The sequence below is a fragment of the Ovis canadensis genome, chromosome 3, assembly GCF_042477335.2.
Source record: "Ovis canadensis isolate MfBH-ARS-UI-01 breed Bighorn chromosome 3, ARS-UI_OviCan_v2, whole genome shotgun sequence".
NCBI classification, from domain to species: Eukaryota; Metazoa; Chordata; class Mammalia; order Artiodactyla; family Bovidae; genus Ovis; species Ovis canadensis.
Window position 1 is genome coordinate 153,711,065 of NC_091247.1, and position 9,428 is coordinate 153,720,492.

The 9,428-nt window shown below is 36.5% G+C and overlaps 1 pseudogene; it reads left to right on the top strand.

Moving 5' to 3' along the window:
* Positions 1 to 5,166: 5,166 nt before the first annotated feature.
* Positions 5,167 to 5,817, top strand: LOC138438225 (GTP-binding nuclear protein Ran-like; annotated as a pseudogene).
* Positions 5,818 to 9,428: the final 3,611 nt, after the last annotated feature.

Consider the following 9,428-nt stretch of genomic DNA (forward strand, 5'->3'; position numbering starts at 1 on the left):
ATCAAAAGGCTTTTCAGCTCCTCTTCACTTTCTGCCATAAGGGTGGTGTCCTCTGCATATGTGAGGTTATTGATATTTCTCCTGGCAATCTTGATTCCAGTTTGTGTTTCTTCCAGTCCAGCATTTCTCATGATGTACTCTGCATAGAAGTTAAATAAGCAGGGTGACAATATACAGCCTTGACGTACTCCTTTTTCTATTTGGAACCCGTCTGTTGTTCCATGTCCAGTTCTAACTGCTGCTTCCTGACCTGCATACAGATTTCTCAAGAGGCAGGTCAGGTGGTCTGGTATTCCCATCTCTTTCAGAATTTTCCACAGTTTATTGTGACCCACACAGTAAAGGCTTTGGCATAGTCATTAGATGAAACAGAGGATCAGATTGGCCTGATGAAAGAGAGGGAAGTGAAAATCACTGAAGCTGAAAAGAAAAATGAATAAACAGAAAATATTCCTCAAAAAATTAAAAATAGAACTACATGTGATCCAGCAATTCCATTCTCAGATATTTGTCCAGAGAAAACAAAAACACACTAGTTTCAACATATATGTGCATCATTATGTTCATTGCAGCTCTATTTAGGATAGCCAGTATGGAATCAACCAATGTGTTTATTTACAGATGAATGAATATGGAAGAGGTGGTATACATATATAAAACAGAATATTACTGAGCCATAAGAAGAATGAATTTTTGCCATTTGTGATAACGTGAACGAACTACAAGGCATTACACTAAATGAACTAAATCAGACAGAAAGACAAATTCTGTATGTTTTCACTTACAAGTGAAGCCTAAAAAAATAAAACAAACAGACAAACATAACCAAACAGGAACAGAATTATAGACACAGAGAATGAAACAGGTGGTTGCCTGAGGAGAGTGCAATAGGGGAGGAAAGAAATAGGTGAGAGAGTTTAAGAGATATATACTTCTAGTTGCAAAATAAGTGAGTCACAGGTATGTAATGTACAGTGTGGAGAATATAGCCAATAACTATTTCATGTCTTTGTATGGTAATATATCCTAACTAGACTTATTCTGGTCAATAATTTGGAATGTATAGAAATACCAAATCACTCTGTTATATAACAGGAACTAACGCAGTGTTGCAGGTCACTATTTCAAAAATGAATGAACAAATAAACTGACAAGAAAAGAGATCAGATTTGTGGTTACCAGGGTTAGGAGAGGTGAGATCAGGGTGAATTGAATGAAGACAGTCAAAAGGTATAAACCTGCAGTCATGAGATAAATAAGTATTAAGGATGTAATGAACAAAAAGATAAATACAATTAACTTTTATATATGTTAGATGTGAAGTGAGAGTAAACCTTAAGAGTTCACATCAAGAGAGAAATTTTTTTCTTTAATTTTGTAGCTATATCATATGATGGGTTTCACTAAACTTATTGAATATGATAATCATATTATGATGTGTATAAGTCAAATCATTATATTTTAAACTTACACAGTGCTGTATGTCAATTATATCTCAATAAAACTGGAAGAAAAAATAGAAAAAGGAACCACTTCTTGCTTCTGAGGCATCACTGTTAAGTAGGATACTTGTTACATTTTGTGTGTTTGTGTGTATGTGTGTAGATATCTTTCATAAAATTAAAGAAACTCCTATTTCAATAAGAACATTTATCAAGAATTGTTGTTAAATATTATGCAATGCTCTTTTCTGCATCTATTGCAATAATAGTTTTTCTACATCAAAATTTTAATGCAGATGTTTAGATATTCTAATTCTGAACAAACTTTCTATTCCTCTAATTAATCCAATTTCAATTTGATATATTGCCTTAATAGTATGCTAGAGGGCTAATCTGCTGATATCTCAGTTAGAATCGATTCTTTAGTCAGCAGAGAGATTCTACTATAATTATCTTTTTTTTGTGTTCTTGTCTGAATTTGATATAAAGCTCCTTTCATTTTTATTAAAGAAGTTGGCAAATGTTCCTCCCTTTATACTATCTGAAAATAGATTAAAATCAAAATTATATGTTTCTTAAATTATTGGTGGGACTCATAAAACTATCTGGGCCTAGGGTTTTATTATAGTACCATTTCAATCTAGGGGTTCAATTTCTTTTATTCCTAATGGGCATATAGATGCTCTATTTCTTGCTTTATAAAGATACAGATTTCTATTTTACATTGATAATTTCTATTTTTCTAGAACTTTGTCTATTTTACATATATTTAAATCTTTTGTGATAAGATTTTTGGAATATTTTAAATATTTGCTGTTTTTATTATTCATTTATTCACTCCTATTATTTTTCAATTGTGAGTCTCAGCTTCAGTCCTTCTAATATTCAGGACTGATTTCCTTTAGGATTGACTGACTTGATCTCCTTGCTGTCCAAGGGGCTTTCTAAAGTCTTCTCCAACATCACAGCACAAAGGCTGATGCCTTTTCATTGGCATTCAACCTTTTTTATGGTCCAACACTCACATTCAAACATAACTACTGGAAAAAATATAGCTTTGACTAGATGGACCTTTGCCAGCAGAGTAATGTCTCTGCTTTTTTAATAGGCTGTCTAGGTTTGTCAGAGCATTCCTCCAAGGATCAACCGTCTTTTAATTTCATGGCTCCAGTCACCATCTGCAGTGATCTTGGAGCCCAAGAACATACAGTCTGTCACTGTTTCCATTGTTTCCCCATCTATTTGCCATGAAGCGATAGGACCAGATGCCATGATCTTAGTTGTTCAAATGTTGGATTTTAAGCCAGCTTTTTTACTCTCCTCTTTCCCTTTCCTCAAGAAGCTGTTTAGTTCCTCTTCACTTTCTGCCATAAAGGGTGGTATCATCTGCATATCTGAGGTTATTGATATTTCTCTTGGCAATATTGATTCCAGCTTGTGCTTCATCTAGCCTAGCATTCTGCATGATGTGCTCTGCATATAAGTTGAATAAACAAGGTGACAATATACAGCCTTGTTGTACTCCTTTCCCACTTTTGAACCAGTCCATTTTTCCATATCTGGTTTCTAACTATTGCTTCTTGACCTGCATATAGGTTTCTCAGGAGGCAGGTAAAGTGGTCTGATATTCCCATCTCTTTAAGGATTTTTATGGTTTGTTGTGACCCATAGAGTTAAAGGGTTTAGTGTAGTCAATGAAGCAGAAGGAGATGTTTTTCTGGAATTTGTTTGCTTTTTCTATGATCCAACAAATGTTACCAATTTGATCTCTGATTCCTTGGCTTTTTCTAAATTCAGCTTGAACATCTGGAAGTTCGAGGTTCATGTACTGTTGAAAACTAGCTTGGAGAATTTTGAGCATTACTTTCCTAGCGTGTGAAATGAGTGAAATTGTTTGGTAGTCTGAACATTCTCTGGCATTGCCTTTCTTTGGAATTGGAAGGAAAACTGACCTTTTACAGTCCTGTAGCCACAGCTGGGTTTTCCAAATGTGCTAGCACATTGCATGCTGTACTTTAGCAGCAGCATCTTTTTGGATTTGAAATAGCTCAGCTGGAATTTCATCACTTCCACAAGCTTTTTTCATAGTAATGCTTCCTAAACCCACTTGACTTTACACTCCAAGATGTCTGGCTCTAGGTGAGTCATCACACCATCAAGGTCATCTGGGACATTAAGATCTTTTTTGTACAGTTCTTCTGTGTATTCTTGCCACCTCTTCTTAATATCCTTTGCTTCTGTTATGTCCATACTGTTTCTGTCCTTTATTGTGCCCATCTTTGCATGACATGTTCCTTTGGTATCTCTAATTTTTTTGAGGAGACCTCTAGTCTTTCCCATTCTATTGTTTTCCTCTATTACTGTGCATTCATTGTTGGGAAGCTTTCTTATCTCTCCTTGCTGTTCTTTGGAACTCGACATTCAGATGGATATATCCTTCCTTTTCTCCTTTGTCTTTAGCTTCTCTTCTTTTCTCAACTATTTGTAAGGCCTCTTTAGACAACCATTTTGCCTTTTTTTCCCTTGGGGATGGTTTTATTCATGTCCTCCCATACAATGTCACAAACCTCCATCCATAATTCTTCAGGCACTCTATCAAATCTAATTCCTTGAATCTATTTCTCACTTCCACTGCATAATCGTAAGGGATTTGATTTAGGTAATACATCTATGATCTAGTGGTTTTCCCCACTTTCTTCAATTTGTCTGAATTTTGCAATAAGGAGTTCATGATCTGTGTCACAGTCAGCTCCCAGTCTTGTTTTTGCTGACTGTATAGAGCTTCTCCATTTTGGCTGCAATGAATATAATCCATCTGATTTTGGAATTGATTTGATGAAGTCCATGTGTAGAGTCTTCTCTTGTGTTGTTGGAAGAGGGTGTTTGCCATGACCAGTGTGTTCTCTTGGCAAAACTCTGTTAGCTTTTGCCCTTCTTCCTTTTGTACTCCAAAGCCAAACTTGCCTGTTACTCCAGGTGTCTCTCGACTTCCTACTTTCGCATTCCAGTCCCCTATATTGAAGAGGACTTTTTTTTTTTTTTTTTTTTGGTGCTAGTTGTAGGATGTCTTGTAGGTCTTCATAGAACCATTCAATTTCAGCTTCTTCAGCATTAGTGATTGGGGCATAGACTTGAATTACTGTGATATTGAATGGTTTGTCTTGAAAATGAACAGAGATCATTCTGTTGTTTTTGAGATTGCACCCAAGTACTGCATTTTGGACTCTCTTGTTTACTATGAGGGTTACTCTATTTCTTCTACAAGATTCTTGGGCACAGTAGTAGATAAAATGTTCATCTGAATTAAATTCACCCATTCTGGCCATTTTAATTCACTGATTCCTAAAATGTCGATGTTCACTCTTGCCATCTCCTGTTTGACTACTTCCAATTTATCTTGACTGATGTACCTAACATTCCAAGTTCCTATGCAAGCTCTAGCTATGGAGGCATCTGCCAAGCCCCTCTGCAAGAGTGGGCTTTGTAACATCTCCTGCCCTGTCTACCAATAATTATTTGGCTCCTATGCCAATAATTATACATTTTATTATTTATTTAGCTTTAATTATATCTACTTTTTTTCTTTGTTCATCATTCCTCTAGCATCTCTGGGATATCTGGGATTATTTCCCCCCTCAAATTTCTTTATTGAATTTCTGTAGAATACCAAACAGATGATATTAAACATATAGGAAAGAGAGATGGGTATGGAAGTAACATCACAATGGCTGCTCAAGGAGAACCCCAAGTTCAGCTCAAGCTTGTATTGATTGATGATGGTGGTACTGGAAGAACTACATTCATGAAACAGCATCAGACTGGTGAATTTGAGAAAGTGTATGCAATAGCTACCTTGGGTACTGAAGTTCATCTCTTTGTGTTCCATTCCAACAGAGGACCTATTAACTTCAATATATGGGTTACAACTGGTCAGGAGTAATTTGGTGAACTGAGAGATGGCTATCATATCCAAGCTCAGTATTCCATTATAATGTTTGATGTAACATTGAGAATTACTTGCAAGAATGTGCCTAATTGGCACAGTGATGTGATAAGACTATGTGCAAACATCCTCAGTGTGGTGTATGGAAGCAAAGTGGATATTAAGGATGGAAAGATAAAAGCAAAGTCAATTGTCTTCCACTGAAAGAAGAATTTTCAGTACTATGACATTTCTGTCAAAAGTAACTACAACTTTGAAAAGCCCTTCCTCTGGCTTGCTAGAAAACTGATTAGAGACAGTAACTTGAAGTTCATCTCCATGCATGCTCTTGCCACACCAGAGATAGTCATGGCCCCAGTCTTGGCAGCACATGAGCATGAGCTGGAGGTTGCTCAGAAAACAGCTCTCCCAAATGAAGATGATGACTTGTGAGAAAGTAAAGCTGGAGCCCAGAGTCAGAAGTTTAGTTTTATGGCACTCCAGCATTTGCCACATTATTGAATAGCTAAATAGAACATGTGCTTAATCTTTGGGATGCTAAAGGAGATGAATGGGCTTCAGAGTGAATGTGGCAGCTAAAATACCTTCATTTTTTAGATCTGCATATTGAGCTACTTTGGAACAGCGTTTCCTCCTTGCTACAGTCACATCACCGTATTCAGTGGTGGAGTCTTGTTTGTTACTGCTATTCCTATTCTTTTTTATTTAGAATCAAAATAAAGTTGTATTTCAAATATCTTTAAAAAACAGAGGAAAGAAAATTCAGTACACCTGCAAAATTCAGCACACCATTAGATTGACAGCTGCCCCAAGAACAATACTAGTTATGAAAAAATATTGAAATGACATTTTCAAAATGTTGAGAAGAAATACTAGCAAATTTAAAATTCTCTAACTCAATGAAACACTCTTTTAAAAGGAAGGAAAAACATTTTAAGCAAATAAAAACTGAAAATATTTACTATCATCATGCTGAAATTTGCTGTCATGTCTGACTCTTTGTGACCCCATGGACTGCCAGGCTCTTCGGTCCATGGAATTCTCCAGGCAAAAATACTGGAATGGGTAGCTGTCCCCTTCTCCAAGGGATCTTCCCAACCCAAGGATCAAATCCAGGTCTCCTTCATTGCAGCAGGCAGATTCTTTACCAACTGAGCCACCAGGGAAGACCACTATCAACATAAGCAATATTTTAAAAGATGAAAAACATAATTTTCATGAATGATTGACAGTCATACATTATGAGATTCAGGAAGCTGAAAGGTTATAAGCAAGATAAGTAAAAGTCAATCCATAACTTTCTCGTTCTCTTTAATCATTCTGGGCCTTAGAATGAAACATATAAAAGGTCTTTTCACCATGTCCTTCATACATTTTTAAGATCTCTTTAACTTTGTTTCATCTTTTGTCTTTCTGTGCTACATTTGTGTTCTTTTTTTAGATTTAATTTCCAGGTACATACTTTTATCTTCAGTTCAGTTCAGTTCAATTCAGTTGCTCAGTCATGTTCGACTCTTTGTGACCCCATGAATTGCAGCACGCCAGGCCTCCCTGTCCATCACCGACTCCCGGAGTTCACCCAAATTCATGTCCATCGAGGCGGTGATGCCATCCAGCCATCTCATCCTCTGTCGTCCCCTTCTCCTCCTGCCCACAATCCCTCCCAGCATCAGAGTCTTTTCCAATGAGTCAACTCTTCGCATGAGGTGGCCAAAGTATTGGAGCTTCAGGTTTAGCATCAATCCTGCTGCTGCTGCTAAGTCGCTTCAGTCGTGTCCGACTCTGTGTGACCCCATAGACGGCAGCCCACCAGGCTCCTCCGTCCCTGGGATTCTCCAGGCAAGAACATTGGAGTGGGTTGCCATTTCCTTCTCCAATGCATGAAAGTGAAAAGTGAAAGGGAAGTCGCTCAGTCGTGTCCGACTCTTATCGACCCCATGGACTGCAGCATAAGTCTATATGCCTAACAAGTTTCTGAAAGACTAAGCATAAATCAGCTAATCTGGGAAATGGAAATCATGAGATGATGAAGAAAGATTTGTTTTCCTTTATATTGTTTTATATTTTCCTCTTTTTTTTTACCATGAAAATATATTCCAAATATATTATTTCCAATATCTTGAAAAATTCTTGGCTTTTCAAAATTAGTGTTTACGAAGAAATGGATCAGTTTTATTCAGGATATAGGAGAAATAAAGGAGCAAATGTAGATTTTCAATACATGTTTTACTCATAAAAGTTTACATAGCAGACATCTGTTGTCTACGTACTAGCATATTCAGTTCAGTTCAGTCACTCAGTTGTGTCTGACTCTTTGTAACCCCATGAATTGCAGCACGCCAGGCCTCCCTGTCCATCACCAGCTCCCGGAGTTCACCCAAACTCACATCCATCCAGTCGGTGATGCCACCCAGCCATCTCATCCTCTGTCGTCCCCTTCTTCTCCTGCCCCCAACCCCTCCCAGCATCAGAGCCTTTTCCAATGAGTCAACTCTTTGCATATTAAGCACTGGCAAATGTAAAGATAAATAAACCTTTCAAGGACAACTGTAATTTAGTAGGAGAAATAGACATGTACATAAAAAATTGAAGAGAGTCAACCAAGGCACTGAAAATGGAAAAAATTGTGTGTCTGAGATTCTAAATTAGAAAAAAAATAAAAATCTATTCTGCACTAAAATTCTATTCCACTAGCAAACTTCCTATATCATAAATATGTTGAATGACAATTTCCACAGCAAAAGGAAAATCTCTCCACTAGTGGTATAGGTTTTCCATAACAAAATAAAATTATCAAGCCTTTCTCTCTCATATATGTACCACACAGATATCAATATTTGCTTTGTATTCAGCACATAACTAATTTTACTTGGTTATCCAAATCCATGTTCATTCAGGGCTTCCCTGGTGGCTCAGATAAGAAAGAATCAGCCTGCAATGAAGGAGGCCTGGGTTTGATCCCTGGGTTTGGAAGATCTCCTGGAGAACCTACTTCAGTATTCTTGCCTGGAGAATCCCTTTGGACAGAGGAGCCTGGTGGGCTACCGCCCATGCGGTCACAAAGAGTTGGACATGACTAGGTGGCTAAGCACACATGGCACATATTCATTCAACTATATATCCTTTTCCTTTGTGATAATATTGATGTTAAGTGACAAATATCTTTGTTATTCATAAAATAATTTCCCAGTATTTCAGTGTTTATTGTAGCTAATTTTAGGTTTCTCAGCCAAGGTGTACACAAATATTTTGTTTTAAAAAAGGCAACTTTATGAAAGAAGCAAAACTATGAAGGCAGTTATGAAAAACTAGCCATTCCTATGGGTTTATAAAGGGTAAAGATGAGTATGTGAGAGATTTTGAGGGCAGATAGAGTACTCTGTATGACATTATAATGGAGACACACATCATTATACATTTATCAAAATGCATAGAATATACAATACAGAGAATGAATCCTAATATTGTATAAACTCTGTACTTAATAACAATGTATCAATACTGGCTCATTGATTTTAACAAATGTATCCCACTAATGCCAAATGTTATTAATACAGGAATCTGGGGAGGATTGAGGAGGTATGTGGGAACTCTGTACTTTCCACTCAATTTCCCTATAAACCTAAAAATGTTAAATAAATAACATCAGTTAATTAAAAAAACACAAAACTTTGAATTCAAGTTTCATCTAAAGTTTTACTTGGGTCTTCACTTGTACATACAAATAAATGAAAGACATGGATGCCTGGAGTGCAGCAGTTCATGAGGTCACAAACACTCGAACCCAACTTAGAGACTGAACAACAACAACTTCAGTTAAATAATGGAAGATGTCACTGTTGCCTTTTTTTCTGTAAAACATGATTTTTTTTTAATCAGAGAGGTTGCTATACTTTTTCATAAAGTGTGACAAATTTTGTATATCTATTTTTTAATTAGAAATTAGCATTCTATTCATACTAAGTCAAAGTAGTGGAAACAAAATGTCATAGAAATTTTAGGCAAAAATTCATAATTTTTCTAATATATATATATAATACCTA